This window comes from Natator depressus, chromosome 16 (assembly GCF_965152275.1).
Source record: "Natator depressus isolate rNatDep1 chromosome 16, rNatDep2.hap1, whole genome shotgun sequence".
Lineage (NCBI taxonomy): Eukaryota > Metazoa > Chordata > Testudines > Cheloniidae > Natator > Natator depressus.
In genome coordinates, this window is record NC_134249.1 from 12676556 (window position 1) to 12691518 (window position 14963).

The window sequence follows — 14963 nt, forward strand, 5'->3', positions numbered from 1 at the left end:
TGCACATACAACAGGTATATTACAGAGGCACCACTAGCAGAATCTTTTTTTATGTTACATGCATCAGTCAAGTGATGGCATCACCTAGCCCCTGTGATACAAAGCAGCCAGCACTGGATATTTGAATAACACTTGGGGAAGGGAAAACACCTTTATTAATAAAGTAGAATCCCACATTAGCTAATCTTCTCTTTTTAATGAGATGCTGTGGTTCTTCTTTGACTGTCTAAACTTGTCTGGCATTGTCCAGTCACACATTTCAAAAAAGAAAAGGAGGACTTGTGGCACTTTAGAGACTAACAAATTTATCTGAGCATAAGCTTTCGTGAGCTACAGCTCACTTCACTGAATGCATCCGATGAAATGAGCTGTAGCTCACGAAAGCCTATGCTCAAAAAAATTTGTTAGTCTCTAAGGTGCCACAAGTCCTCCTTTTCTTTTTGCGAATACAGACTAACACGGCTGCTACTCTGAAACCTGTCACGCATCTTTTGTAAAGCTATTTATTTCAATCATGCTTCCACCGCTTTGCACAGTAGATAGTAGCAACATATTCTTACTTCCCATACATCTGAAGTTTTAAAATGTTTTTTCCCCTTACTTCACACCCTAGATGGCAGCAGAATATTTTTTCAACCAGCTTTACTCAAAATGTTGCAGAATGTATAATGCTCCACCATGAAAAATGGTTCACAAGGGGGCAGCGTGAGGCAGCCGATACTAACTTTGTGCATGCGTCAGCTGATAGAGTGTTGGAGAAGGATGATGTATGGAAATCATGTGCAGAATTCCCTTTGACAATCATGGCTCACCCGGGTAGTGTGCGGTGGTGGCGTGTGAATCAGATGTGCTGTGGGGAGATGTTTTGTGAATGTCTGTCACGGTTGCACACTGTGGCAGTGCTAATTGTGTGTGGTTTTGTCAATAAAAATTGCTTGCTGACACTCAAACTTATGCCAGATGTTGCTGTATTGTCTTGAGTGAGGACGTTGGAGCATCATAAATCTGGACTATTAATGGAAAACTTGCACTGTGTACCATACAACCAGCAAAATTATTGTTTAGTATCTGTCACAGCAAATAATAGCAAAGGAAGAGAAATCAAAGACAACAGATTCATTCCCCTCAAGAAGTAACTTATGGACATGACCTTATCTCAAAAAGCAATATAAACAGCACCTGTCCCACAGCAGATGCAACTATTGCTATGAAATTGATCCGTTCTGCAAGCATGCCCTATGTGGTGTTCCTCAAAGAATAGTGACCCCCAGCAGCACCACTAATGGCCGCATCCTTATGTGCGGAAGGGGAAGCTAACAGAATGCCTTGGCCTGCTGAGAGGCCATCTTGCTTGATTCATGCTCTTAATGTGGCTTCTGTAGGGCAGCATGGGGTAGGAGAGATGTCTCCTTTGGCCATGTCCATCAGGAAATGCAGATTTGTCAAAACTGAAACGTTCTAAAAGTGTCGCTTTTGATTAAATTCCATCTGCCTGGCTTCCTGCCAGCTCGCCCACCTAGTTCCTAACAGACTACCCTGGAGCCAGGGATCCCAAGGTTTTGAGGGTCCCCAAATCCATGGCAGCACCGCAGGCTGCCTGAGTGTGTGTGTGTGGGGGGCTTCTAGAGACCTGGCTCCCTGCATGCTAAGCTGCCAGGGCTCTGCTGAACTGGGGGAACCTTGGAAACATTTTGGAATTCTTATTCTATGGGGAACTTTGAAATTTCAATTTTTGTGATGTTTAGGAATGAATTTTTTTTTTTTTTAATTTGGGATTTTTTCCCCCCTGGAAACAGGAATTCCAGTTTCCAGACAGCTTTAATCATGGAACAGCTGTTAGAACCACCGCACCCTGACACAAGGCGTTCACTGGTGATATTCCTAAATGGCCGTGCAATCCCATTATGGTCTCACAGTGAGACCACAGTTGCGGTTGCATCAGAATTCTCACTTTTCCTTAGCCTCTCACCCTTTTTCTGAGCCCTTTTTTTTCTTTTTTCTTTTTTCTTTTTGCAAACATGTCATGGGGAATTTGAACTTAAATTCAGTCACGAATTAATGTGCGGAATGATCTCCGGTGTTAATTTTGTGTATGTATGTTGTTTTTTCGTAGAAAAGTGAAGAAAATCAGTGGAGCCGTTTATTCCATGGGGCACCATTTCAGATTTGGGGGGCAAGGAAGGGCAACTTTAACTCTGATTCTAGGGGCTACTTATGCAACTGAAAACTCTAGTTGCTTTGTAGACAATAACTTAGAAATTAGCTGACGCTTTATAAAGTATCAGAGGGGTAGCCGTGTTAGTCTGTAGCCACAAAAACAATGAGGAGTCCGGTGGCACCTTAAAGACTAACATATTTATTTGAGCATAAGCTTTCATGGGTAAAAAACCCCACTTCTTCGGATGCATAGAGTGAAAATTACAGATGCAGGCATAAATATACTGACAATGAGGAGAAGGGAGTTACCTTACAAGTGGAGAACCAGTTTTGACAAGGCCAATTCAATCAGGGTGGATTCCACTCCCAATAATTGATGAGGAGGTGTTGATACCAAGAGAGGGAAAATTGCTTTTGTAGTGAGCCAGCCACTCCCAGTCCCTATTCAAGCCCAAATTAATAGTGTTAAATTTGCAGGCAGAAAAGGAAAATAAACAGGCACAGGAGCTCTGGGCAGCTCTTCCTCTTTGGGGCAGGGGGGGGGAGTTGAAGGGTAAATCAGGTAAAACTTCTATTGCCATCAGTGCCTCCACTCATGGATATTACCACGTTCAATAATTATACACTTCATACTTAACTATCTTGAGCCATCTTATCCAGGACTACACATTTTATACACATTGGCTCAGGGACTATATTTTCTGGCATATTCTGAACAGTGCTGAGAACACGGATGGTGTCAATGAATAAGAACAGCCATACTAGATCAGACCAATGATCCACCTAGCAAAGTCCTTTTCTTGCAGCGTGCATCAGAGAGAGAGGCTGATTCTGTGGCTAGGAAGCTAGTCCTCAGGAACCTGGGTTCTACTCCTTCTCCTTCCCGCTGTCCCCTTGGGACTTCCTGTATGGCCTCAGGCCAGTGCCTTAGGGACAGAGTTTCAAAGGTTTTTAGGCACCCGAAGATGCAGCTAGGCATCTAGTGGGGTTTACAAAGAACCGAACCTTCTAGGTGCTTTTGAAAATCCCACTAGGTGTCTAAATACCTTTGAAAATCTGGTCTTTAGTCTGTGTGAGCCTCAGTGCCCCATCTGTACCATGGGGATAATAGCCCTGCTCTACCTCACCGAGGGGCTGTGAGGAGAAATAAGTTAGACATTGTGAGGTGCTCAACTACTACGGTAATGGGGTCACATAAGTACCACAAGTAAAGTGGGAACTTCTCTATAACACTGCAAAAAGAAAAGGAGGACTTGTGGCACCTTAGAGACTAACAAATTTTTTTGAGCATAAGCTTTCATGAGCTACAGCATGCATCTGATGAAGTGAGCTGTAGCTCATGAAAGCTTATGCTCAAATAAATTTGTTAGTCTCTAAAGTGCCACAAGGACTCCTTTTCTTTTTTGCGGATACAGACTAACACGGCTGCTACTCTGAAACCTGTCTATAACACTGGTATCTCTTCCCCTGGTTTTGGCCCCCTACACCTTTCACCTACACCCCTCACATCTCCCTCTATTCTGACTGTAACCTTGACTCGGAGGGCTTGGCTGTATTTCTTCCGAGTGTCCTGTGGTTCTATCTTCACTTCCAGATCCTTAATTTAATTACCAGCCCTTTCTTATCTTAATCACCCTGCCTCGGTTTGTAAACCAAATACTGGCTCCCTGCCCCAGGGGCAGAGGCTTGAGACCAGCACCTCTCCTCTGATGACCTGGCATTCACACTCGGGCTGCACGGCCGTTAAGAGCTCTGCCTGAAGCTGGGACATGCCGTGTACGAAATGGTGCCCGTTTGTTCTCCCCAACACCGTGTACCCTTGCTGTAAAATAATGGCCACAGAGATCATTAGCCACTCAGCCTTCCCTGCCTCTCTCCAGTTCATTTGCATAGCTGGGGGGGAGTCACTATAGCCCTGGTTGTCACGGCAACAGCTGCCTCTGGTAACTGAGTTACCTCAGGCTACCATAACCTGTTAGCAAGGGAGAAGAAAAGTATATTGGCTTTGTGTGAGTGCGTCTCCTTTGAGTTTGTGCTGTGGTAAGTTGCACTGTTTCTTTTTCAAAGGGTAATTGTTGGTTACCTTGCTGAAATTACATGAAAATAAGATACATACGCAGAGGAGCTGAATGTTTATTGGTTCTCGTCAATTATGGGGGGTGGGGGGGCTACAGCTTTCTGTTTTTTGTGGGTTTTTTTTTTTTTTTTTTTTTTGAAAGCAGGAAACTATAGATATGAGTCCCGACTCCATTTTTTTCCTCACGCAATTTAAAAAAAAAGTCATTTAAAAGTTGTAGTAAAACTGAAGTTGCATTAAAAAGTTGGTGTGAATACACTTTAATTTCATTACTGTCATAGGTCATTGTGGCACTGAAATATCACACAAAGATAACAATAGCAGTAAAATGTACACTGAAGACAACAAATGTGTAATGCTTAGAAAATATTTTCTTTTGATTTAACAAACAGGAAATTCACAACAAAACTCCATTTAACATTCGATAACATGGCTCTCCTCAATAAACTAAAACCATACAAAATTAGGAAACACAAAGTTCAGGACTGAAAGGTTTCAAAGTCAAGCACTCTCAAGTTAGGCCCCATTCTGCACATGCATTATGATAGAGCCTTTAATTACATGCAGAAGTGACCACCCATGAAAAGTCTGGTGCAAGCCACTTGCCCAGCATCACATCACAACTCAGTGACACAGGCAGGGATAGAATGCTGCTCTGGAGACTTTGGATTCAATTGTCCTAACCACGAGACCATCCTTTCTCTTCCTGAAGTACCCGTCCAGTTTCCACAGACTCCTTAACTGCCCAGCCCTGACTTATCCTTAAACCAGATCCAACCTGTGCACTGAATGAACCAGGGACCCTGTGTGAAAAATAATATGGGATCATGTAATTAAAGACTGCATTTGTGCAATTAAGGCTGCATAGGCAACATTCATTCTGGCATTTCCGAACTTGAGAGCTTGACTTTGCAACCTTTTAACCCTTAACTTTGTATTCTTTTTTTTTTTTTTAAATGATTTAGCTTCTTGATGAGAGCAACCTTAACTAATGTTAACCAAAGGGGTTTGTTTATTTCTTTGAATATAACACAATGCACACAACTAAGTAGTTCACACTTTGTTGCGTTCATGGTACAAGACTGAACAGTCATTTATCTTACTGTACATTTATCAACCTGTGTCTGTAGCCTTTCCTCTTCTGGGTTTGGACTGGCTGGTTTTAAAAAGCATACAATTATTTATTATTTAAGTCCTATAGTAACCCGTTAGTTGGTCTCTCCCAGTCAGCTGGTGCATGAATTGCTTCATGCTCTTAACCATTCCACATAGCTCTCAGATGCTTGAAAATAGTTGGGATCTAGACAATGTCTTTCCAAATTCAGCTCTCTCTTTTATGCTGCCCCACTCCTGTTTTTTAATAAAGGATGGGCAATGGCACTGCCTTGGTTGAAAATAAATTAGTCTATGCAAACTCATTGACTCTTGCATGATACTAAGCTGCTAGAAATGAGGCCTTGCTATAGCAGGAAGCATTGGCTAACTGGGTTCTCTCTGTTGGAGAATAGGCTGCATATAGTCTTGCAAAATTGTCCCCAATATAAGAAGCAGAGTCAGTATGAGCCAGCTCAGAAATACAGGACTGTACTTGGAGTCATCAGTAAAAAGACGCATGTAGCATTTTGGAGCCTGTTTTGCCATTGCCTTATTCCAATTTAACGTTGGAATAATTCCATTTAAATTAAGCGGGAGTAACAGTGGTGAATTGGGCCCTTTTATCTCAAGATGCCAAAGTACTTCTAAAAGGTGGATGTCACTATCCCTTTTTGCAGCTGGGGAGAATAAAGATGGGGAGAGATGTTTGCTGTCCAAGGAATGTAGTGCCATTGTAGAAGAGCTGGAAATAGAACCCTCATTTCTTGAATCACCTTATGGTGCCCTGTAAAATGGAGATGGGTGAATTTATTGATACTGCAGACAAAAGCGGTCCAGATAACGTATCAGGCTGCAGTTATCAGAAGAATAGACTTTTCCTTCAAGGAGACCCAATGAAACTGAAGGGCAACACATGTAACACTGATAAATAGCAGACACTTTGTGGGAGGGAAAGCATAATTAACCTGTGGAACTTGTTGCCACAAGATATCATTCAGACCTAATCTTTAGGCAGATTCTAAATTTTTATGAATATTCTGCAACTGGGGATGATTAGATAGGATAAAAATTGTATCAAGGGTGTAAACCATTGTGCATTAGGTAACTGATGGGGGGGAGGGGTTTTTTGAGAAGAAACAGCTCCTATGGGTAGAGGGAGGATGGTGCAACAGTTAGGGTGCTAGTCTGGGCTGTGGGAGATCAAGATTCAGTTCCCTGGTCAAATCATTCAGTTTTTCTGCTTCAGTTCCATCTGTAAATTGGGGATAATAGCACTTCCCTTCTTTGCAGAGGTGTTGTGAATATAAATCTTTAAAAGTTAGTGAGGTGCTTAGATACTACAGTAAGGGGAGGTGGGAGACATATATAAATTGTCTAATCCCTAAAATAGTCAGCAATTATGGAATAAACTATGGCATATCTTGCACCTTCCCTTGAAAAATCTAGTACTAGCCGCTGTAGGAGCGGTTTTGCCAACTCCACATAGCAGGAAGTTGTCAGAGAAACCCTGAAAACTCGCTAGATGTCGCTATGTAACCTACATGAGGGACCATTTCAGACAGATGCAATAAAAAGTGTCCATCTCACACGAGAGGGAATATCTCTCTCCGCTCAGTGATGAGGGGTGCCCCGGTCAACGTCCGAGTGAGGGTGTCTCTCCCCTGTGAGGGATGCGGGGGAGCCGGGGCAGGGTCTGTGGGGCAGGGCAGGGTCTCTGAGGAAGTATTGCTGGGAAGGGGGGAGGCCGCACTCACTGGAAGGCTGTGACAATGAGGCACTGGTTCTCCCAGGTCTTGGGAGGCAGTGGCTGAGACACCATCTGCTCTGGCTCTGTTGTGCACGCTAGGCCAAGTCACCCCGGCCCAGCCTCCTCCCTCTGCACCAGATCATGGCCTTGCCTGGCCTGACGGGGGAGTGCCAAGCTGTTCATCTGCCGGAGCTTGTGGTGATTCTGGGCCAGGCCATGCCTGTGGCTTGGTCTCGAGCTGTCGTTGCTCAGTCCATCCCCAGCTCGGCAGGTTTGCTATCTCCAGTCCAGACACTGGTTTCCCACCCCCCTCTGGCTTAGGGCTGAGGCCCACCGGCCGGATCATGTAGTAAGAAGAGCATGGAATGGATTTTATTATGGTTTTGTGAATATACATATTGGTGACTTCTTTCTCTGAATATCACTGCAATTGTCAGTGAATGTCGCTAGATTTGTCGCCGGTCACTTTGATACTAATTTCCTTGCTAGGGAAACAAAAAAGTCACTGAATCTAGCAGCAAAATCGCTAAGTTGGCAACACTGGCCAAGGCAGGATGTTGAGCAAGACACACCACTGGCTGCTCTGGCATGGCAATTCTGAGCCACTTTCTGGTAGTTGAGCCAAAAATGCTACAGGAGAAGCTTTCTGGTGATATTTCTGGTTTCAGCTGGAAACAGGCAGTGCATGGAATTTAAAAGGGGAAAGGTAAAAGGAGGAGGAGAGTGGTTTAAACATTTTTAGCCTCCAAAGAAAGTTTGGGTTGAACTTCAGGCAAAAGGTTGGGTTGGTTATTTTAGCTGAGCCAGTACTCTCAACCAATGCTAAAGACTATGCCTAAGCACAGGAATCATTGGCTAGTGGTTAAAGCGTGAGGCTAGAAGTTGGAGATTCTGGATTCTAATCCCACCTCCTATTGTTCTACCAATTTGCTGTGTTTCCTTTGTCTCTCTGTGCTCCCATCTGTAAAATGGGGTTGATGATACCTATCTGATGGGTGAGGCTATGAGGATTAATTTGCTAAACATTACAAAGACCTTTGAGATCCCTATAGAAATGCCTGGTGTTGTTCAAGAGAAGGGATGAACGAATCCTTGTGGCAGAAGGTTTGCTTTTAAAATTAACAAAAAAGCCTCATGTGAAGAAGCCAACATTTCCAAACTTGTATATTTAATATTAAGCACTTAAATCTGTGTTTACATAAGCATCTAAATATGTTTCCTTGTCTCCAGAGGTACTGAGCAACTGCAGGACACTTAAAGCCAGAGGCACCTATGTTCATATTTAGGTTTGAAAGTGTTGGGCAAACTTCTTGAATTCTAATCTCTATTCCCAGAACAGTAAAGTAGTGTAGATCTCTGTTGCCCAGCAGAGGGAGTCTCTTACACGTTCCATCTACTACTAGATGCTTGATTTATTTGTAGGGTTTTTTGGTTTTGTTTTTTTTTTTTTTTTTTTACATTTGAAAAATTTATCAGGAGGGATTCTTTGTAAAGTTAAAAAAAATGTGGGATTTATTGGTGTCTGACTATTGTTATGAAATAGATAGACTTGCTGACAATCCGCTGAGTGAGAGGAGATGTGAACATCTGCTTGGGTCCATACGTTTTCCCCAGGTGAAACTTATGAAAGAACTTCTCAGTCTATCAAAGAAAACAAAAAGAAGTGTTAGGAGCAAAAGCTTGGCCAAAGCATGGGGTCCCAGCCAAGAAGTTGGAGGGGAAGAGAAAAGGCTAAGTGGAGAGAGTGTGTGTGTGTGGTTTAAAAAAAATAAATAAATACAGGCCAGGTTTATGTTTCAATAGTAGTGCAAGATTTATTCACCAGCCGTTGTAACCCCTTCTACAGAGAAGCAAGAGAGGAGCTTTAAAGAGAGATAAGGAAAGAGTCCTTGGTGCCGAGTCCAAACAGCTAATGTGTCTCATTCTCTGGCAGTTCAGACACCAAGGGTGCACATCACAAGTGCGTTCAAACATGCACATGCCATATGCAGGATACAGCTTCACAATACTATCTAACATCCGGGATTAGGTTACAGCTGACAGATCAACTTTGACTATTATTCACAGCATAGAGCTTCACCAATAGCAGCAACATCGATAGATACCCTAGCCTGTACCTCACCCCCTTCCTTAGCATGCTCATTGTCTGTGGAATTCAGTATTAAGTGAAGTCATGTGCAGATTATGATGAGTCCCTATGGAGAGGATGGGGATTCTTCTCCCCACCCCTGCCCAAGTCTTTGCCCATTTTCTTACAAAGCCAGTCAGTCAATCAGGGCAGGTCACACTACAGCCTAAGTCAATATAACTTACATGTGGAACACCTCCCGCACTCCCTCACACGAGAGATGCAAGTTTTACACCAGCACTATGTCGGTGGGAGACTCTTTCCCTCTGACATAGCTTCCACTTCTCACTGAGGTGGAATAATTATGCCTGTGGGAGAGCACTCTCCCGTCAGCATAGCCCATCTTCACCAGATGCGCTACAGTGGTGCAGCTGTGCTGATGCAGCTGCCCCGATGTAGCTCTGTAGTGTAGACTTGCCCTCAGTTTTGCCACTTGTGTTCTCACATGGATGTTGAGAGAGGCCACTGATTCTGCAGTAGCATAAGCCCCTCCCCCAGAGGCCAAACATCTTCTGATACCAGTGAATTGCTAGCCTTCATTTCAGGGCTTTCTTGTAGAGGGACTTGACTGAGCCCTTTGGTGATAACTGACCTTGGCTGCAGTTGCTTCAGGCTATAGTGCCTTTTCCTTCACGGACAGGCCTCTGACCTTGGTGTAAGATGGTGACTTTTCACTGCAATCTTCCTTGTCTCATTTAAAGTAGGGTAGGATTTTCTAGCGTCAGGACTTGGTGATGGTTGCTAGCAAATGTCTGTCTTTGAGGCCAGGATTTGCTTTTGCATCTTCTCCTCCTTTCTCAAATGTAAGGTTCTGAGGTACTATTTCCCCTTTTATCAAAGGGATGAGTGACACAAGCATGTATATCATCAGTGATTTCAAGTCTGTTCTTTTGTAGGTTCAGTCAGAGGTATAGGATACAGATAGTTTATCAATGTTTGAGCTCTTGAGTAGTGAGTCTGCTAAACTTTACCAAGGTCTCTGAAATACTAAACCTTTAAAAATGATATTTTGCTACATGCACACTAGTGAGGGTGCTATCAGAATTTCAAGCCAGCTAGCTCATGCTTGCGGTCTCTGTCTATGTATATATTGTTCAAGTTTTCTACCATCTATTGCCAATACACTTCCGGCATCTCCGAAGTGAGGAAGAGGCTCTTCTCTCTAGGTTTGTGCAAGCAGCAAAATGGAAATCACTAGATCTCCTCTTCTGATTGAGTCCTCAGGCCAAGACACCCGACTTGCTGTTTGTTGATAATGTTCTTAGAACTTTGTTAAACTTAAATGTCCCAAGGTGAATGCTTTTCATGCTCTGCGTCCTGTGACCTATTGGTAACTACCTCCCATTTATTTGTAGTGAACAGGAGTGGGGCCACTGGACGATCGAGATGGTAAAGGAGCACTCAAGTATGATAAGGCCACTGTGGAGAAACTAAATGAATTCTTTGCATCGGTCTTCATGGCTGAGGATGTGAGGGAGATTCCCAAACCTGAGCCATTCTTTTTAGGTGACAAATCTGAGGAACTGTCCCAGATTGAGGTGTCATTAGAGGAGGTTTTGGAACAAATTGATAAACTAAACAGTAATAAATCACTAGGACCAGATGGTATTCACCCAAGAGTTCAGAGGGAACTCAAATTTGAAATTACAGGACTACTAACTGTAGTGTGTAACCTATCATTTAAATCAGCTTCTGTACCAAATGACTGGAGGATAGCTAATGTGATGCCAATTTTTAAAAAGGGCTCCAAAGGCCAGTAAGCTTGACTTCAGTACTGGGCAAACTAGTTGAAACTATAGTAAAAAAAAATTGTCAGTCACATAGATGAACGTAATTTGTTGGGGAAGAGTCAACATGGTTTTTGTAAAGGGAAATCATGGCTCACTAATCTACTAGAATTCTTTGAGGGGGTCAACAAGCATGTAGACAAGGGGAATCCAGTGGATATAGTGTACTTAGATTTTCAAAAAGTCTTTGACAGAGTCCCTCATCAAAGGCTATATGGAAAGTAAGCTGTCATGGGATAAGAGGGAAGGTCCCCTCATGGATTGGTAATTGGTTAAAAGATAGGAAACAAAGGGTAGGAATAATGTTCAGTTTTCAGAATGGAGACAGGTAAATACTTGTGACCTCCAGGGGTCTGTACTGGGACCAGTTCTATTCAACATATTAATAAATGATCTGGAAAAAGGAGTAAACACTGAGGTGGCAAAATTTGCTGATGATTCAAAACTACTCAAAATAGTTAATTCCCAAGCAGATAGGGAAGAGCTACAGAAGGATATGACAAAACTAGGTGACTAGGCAACAAAATGGCAGATGAAATTCAGTGTTGATAAATGCAAAATAGTGCATATTGGAAAAAATAATCCCAACAATTCATATAAAATGATAGGGTCTAAATTAGTTGTTGCCACTCAAGAAAGAGATCTTGAGGTCATTGTGGATAGTTCTCTGAAAATATCCACTCAATGTGAAGCGGCAGTCAAAAAAGCGAACAGAATGTTGGGAATAATTAAGAAAGGGATAGATAATAAGAAAGAAAATATCATATTGCTGCTGTATAAATCCACGGTATTCCCACCTCCACTGTGGTCACCCCATCTCAAAAAAAGATATATTGGAAAAGGTTCAGAAAAAGGCAACAAAAATGATTAGGGGTATGGAACAACTTCCATATGAGGAAAGATTAATAAAACTGGAACTTCTCATCTTAAGAGGGGATATAATAGAGGTCTATAAAATCATGACAGGTGTGGAGAAAGTAAATAAGGGTGTATTATTTACTCCTTTTCATAACACAAGAACTAGGGGTCACCAAATTAAATTAATAGGCAGCAGGTTTAAAACAAACAAAAGGAAGTATTTTTTTCACACAATGCACAGTCCACCTAGGGAACTCCTTGCCAGAGGATGTAATGAAGGCTAAGACCATAACAGGGTTCAAAAAAGAACTGGAAAAGTTCATGGAGGATAGGTTCATCAATGGCTATTAGCCAGGATGGACAGGGATGATGTCCTTAGCCTCTGTTTGCCAGAAGCTGGGAATGAGTGACGGGATGGATCACTTGATGATTACCTGTTCTGTTCATTCCCTCTGGGGCACCTGGCATTGGTCATTGTTGGAAGACAGGATACTGGGCTAGATGGACCTTTGGTGTGACCAAGTATGGCCGTTCTTATGTTTTTATGTATGCTAGCAACACCAAGAGGCTCCAGTTGAGTTCAGGGCTCTGTTGTGGTGGGTGCCGTGCAAATCCTTCAAAGACCCATCACTGAAAAACTCAGCATCAGAGAAGACTTGTGGTGTATGAAGGTTGGGTGGAGAGGGATTCAGTCAAATATGTGTAATTTATATAAACAGTTGCAATTATTTTTATATTTCTAAATAGATACATGAAGAGTTAGCTATCTCCATCATAGAATCATAGAATATCAGGGTTGGAAGGGACCTCAGGAGGTCATCTAGTCCAACCCCCTGCTCAAAGCAGGACCAATCCCCAATTAAATCATCCCAGCCAGGGCTTCGTCAAGCCTGACCTTAAAAACTTCTAAGTAAGGAGATTCTACCACCTCCCTAGGTAACACATTCCAGTGTTTCACCACCCTCCTAGTGAAAAAGTTTTTCCTAATATCCAACCTAAACCTCCCCCACTGCAACTTGAGACCATTACTCCTTGTCCTGTCATCTTCTACCACTGAGAATAGTCTAGAACCATCCTCTTTGGAACCACCTCTCAGGTAGTTGAAAGCAGCTATCAAATCCCCCCTCATTCTTCTCTTCTGCAGACTAAACAATCCCAGTTCCCTCAGCCTCTCCTCATAAGTCATGTGTTCCAGACCCCTAATCATTTTTGTTGCCCTTCGCTGCCCATCGGCCTTTCAGTCTAGCCAGCATTACTAATTGGTTGATTTCTTGCAGGACTTGCAGCCTGCCCATAGGTCTTAATGAGGAGAGACCCGTGATCTAATGGATCAGTTAAGAAGGATGCTCAATGCATAAGAGGTATGTGAAGATGTCTGTGTGAGAAGCTGATGAGCAAGGAGATGAGGCTGGTGAGATGGAGACTGCATAAGAGACAAGTAGGAAGGAGCAGAGCTGGGCAGGTCCTTAAAGGTATGTACAAGTTGTAAGGCTTGTAAAGCGTTCCTTGTATGAAACAGAGAAGAGAATCCTTTGCTAGCTCCCTGAGTCTTCTGCACAGATGAGCTATTTGTGCCAGGTAAAGCTCATGATGAAGAGTGGTTGGGAGCCAAAAAAAAGAAAGCCAAAGTATGGGCTCTAGCCAGCTCAACTAGTAGTGACCATTGGACTGGTTGTGACCATTCGGTGATGTTATCTTATACAATTATCTTCATCTTAGATCTGAAAGGTTGGTCTGTTCTCTGAGCAATCTTCAGTAACCCAGAAGACACATTATGGGTATCTCCTGGGTGTTAATCAAAACTCCAGGGTGCTAAACTAAACCTCCTTGAGGCTCCCCGTCAGTAATAGATTCTGGACCCATTAGTCGACAAGAGAAAATCTTGAGTAATCTAATGTGTGCATGCTGGTTGTATGAATTATGCCATACTGGACTATTCTGGAAAATGGCTTTCTAAACTGTGGGAGAAGGATTTGGCACCTCCAACTAGCTGAGTTTCCAGAAGCTAAAGTCTTTCTGAAGACCGAAACCGACTGGGGTTAACCTGACTCCAGAGGTAGTCTGTGGTGAGTTCTTGGCATTATTATTACTTGTATATCACATAGGAGCCCCAGCCCTAGACCAGCCGTGCTAGGTGCTGTACAAGCACAGAAGAAAAAGGCCTGTCCCCAAAAGTGCACAGTCTAAGTGTGAGACAAATGGGGCACTACAAGGAAACCATGAGACAGTATTGGTCAGCATGATGAACAATGGTATCAGCCCAGCAGCAGCCTAATTGCTGTCAAATTTTCTGTAGCAATCATGGCAAATGAAAGTTATAACACAGCCTTGTGATGGTGGTACTCCTGGATGTAGCATATGAAATATGTGATTGTAAATGGAAAAGCAACAGAAAGTGTGGGGGGGCATTCGGTGCACCGATTAGCTGAGACTAGAGCCTATTTACAGTAGAGATACTGTGGATGGAAAAGAGAAATTTGTGTAGTTATGCTCCCTAGTTTTAAATTACACTGGCTATCAGTGCACATGCATCGGTGCCAAAGGAAACTACGGACTAGGATCAATTTTATATGACTAAAGCCATATTCTGGAGACTATTGATCAGATACATCTAATTGATTACTCATTGATTTGGCCAATATTTTTTAATTGTGGCATCTGGGGTTGAAATGCTGGATAAAATTCAAGGAATCCTGAATATGGAGACAGACCAGCCCAAGACTTGCAAGAGTAACTAAGGATTTTTTGGTCCCCCCCACTTGCAACCCTCCAAATACTTGAATTTCCAAAGGTACTAAGCATCAAAAAATCAGACCCCTTCAATGTGTCTCAAAATGAGGAGCCAGGCCCTGAAATATGAGCCAGGCTGGCCACAAAATCACTAGGCCTTTGAAAATCTTGGCCTAGGTTCTTTTAAAATAATCTCAACAAACACTCTAGAGTTTCTGCAGTCTACTATCAATGCTAACCTAAGTACTTTGAAAATTTCATCTTTTCTAGTCTATATATACTAGACATTACCAGCTCCATTTGGTTGGACTTTCTGTTTGCAAATAGAATAATCTTGTGACCTAATTTCCTAAGGACTATTATTTATCAACTATTATGTAAATT

The 14963-nt window shown here is 42.7% G+C and overlaps 1 protein-coding gene across 1 annotated transcript in view; it reads left to right on the forward strand.

The window, feature by feature from the left end:
- The first annotated feature begins 4093 nt into the window (after window positions 1-4093).
- COL27A1 (collagen type XXVII alpha 1 chain) overlaps window positions 4094-14963 on the forward strand; it is a 297315-nt gene continuing 286445 nt past the window's right edge. The window contains exons 1-2 of the mRNA XM_074973737.1: window positions 4094-4197; window positions 13127-13321. The gene's annotated coding sequence lies outside the window, so the exon portion shown is untranslated. The remainder of the gene's footprint in view (window positions 4198-13126; window positions 13322-14963) is intronic.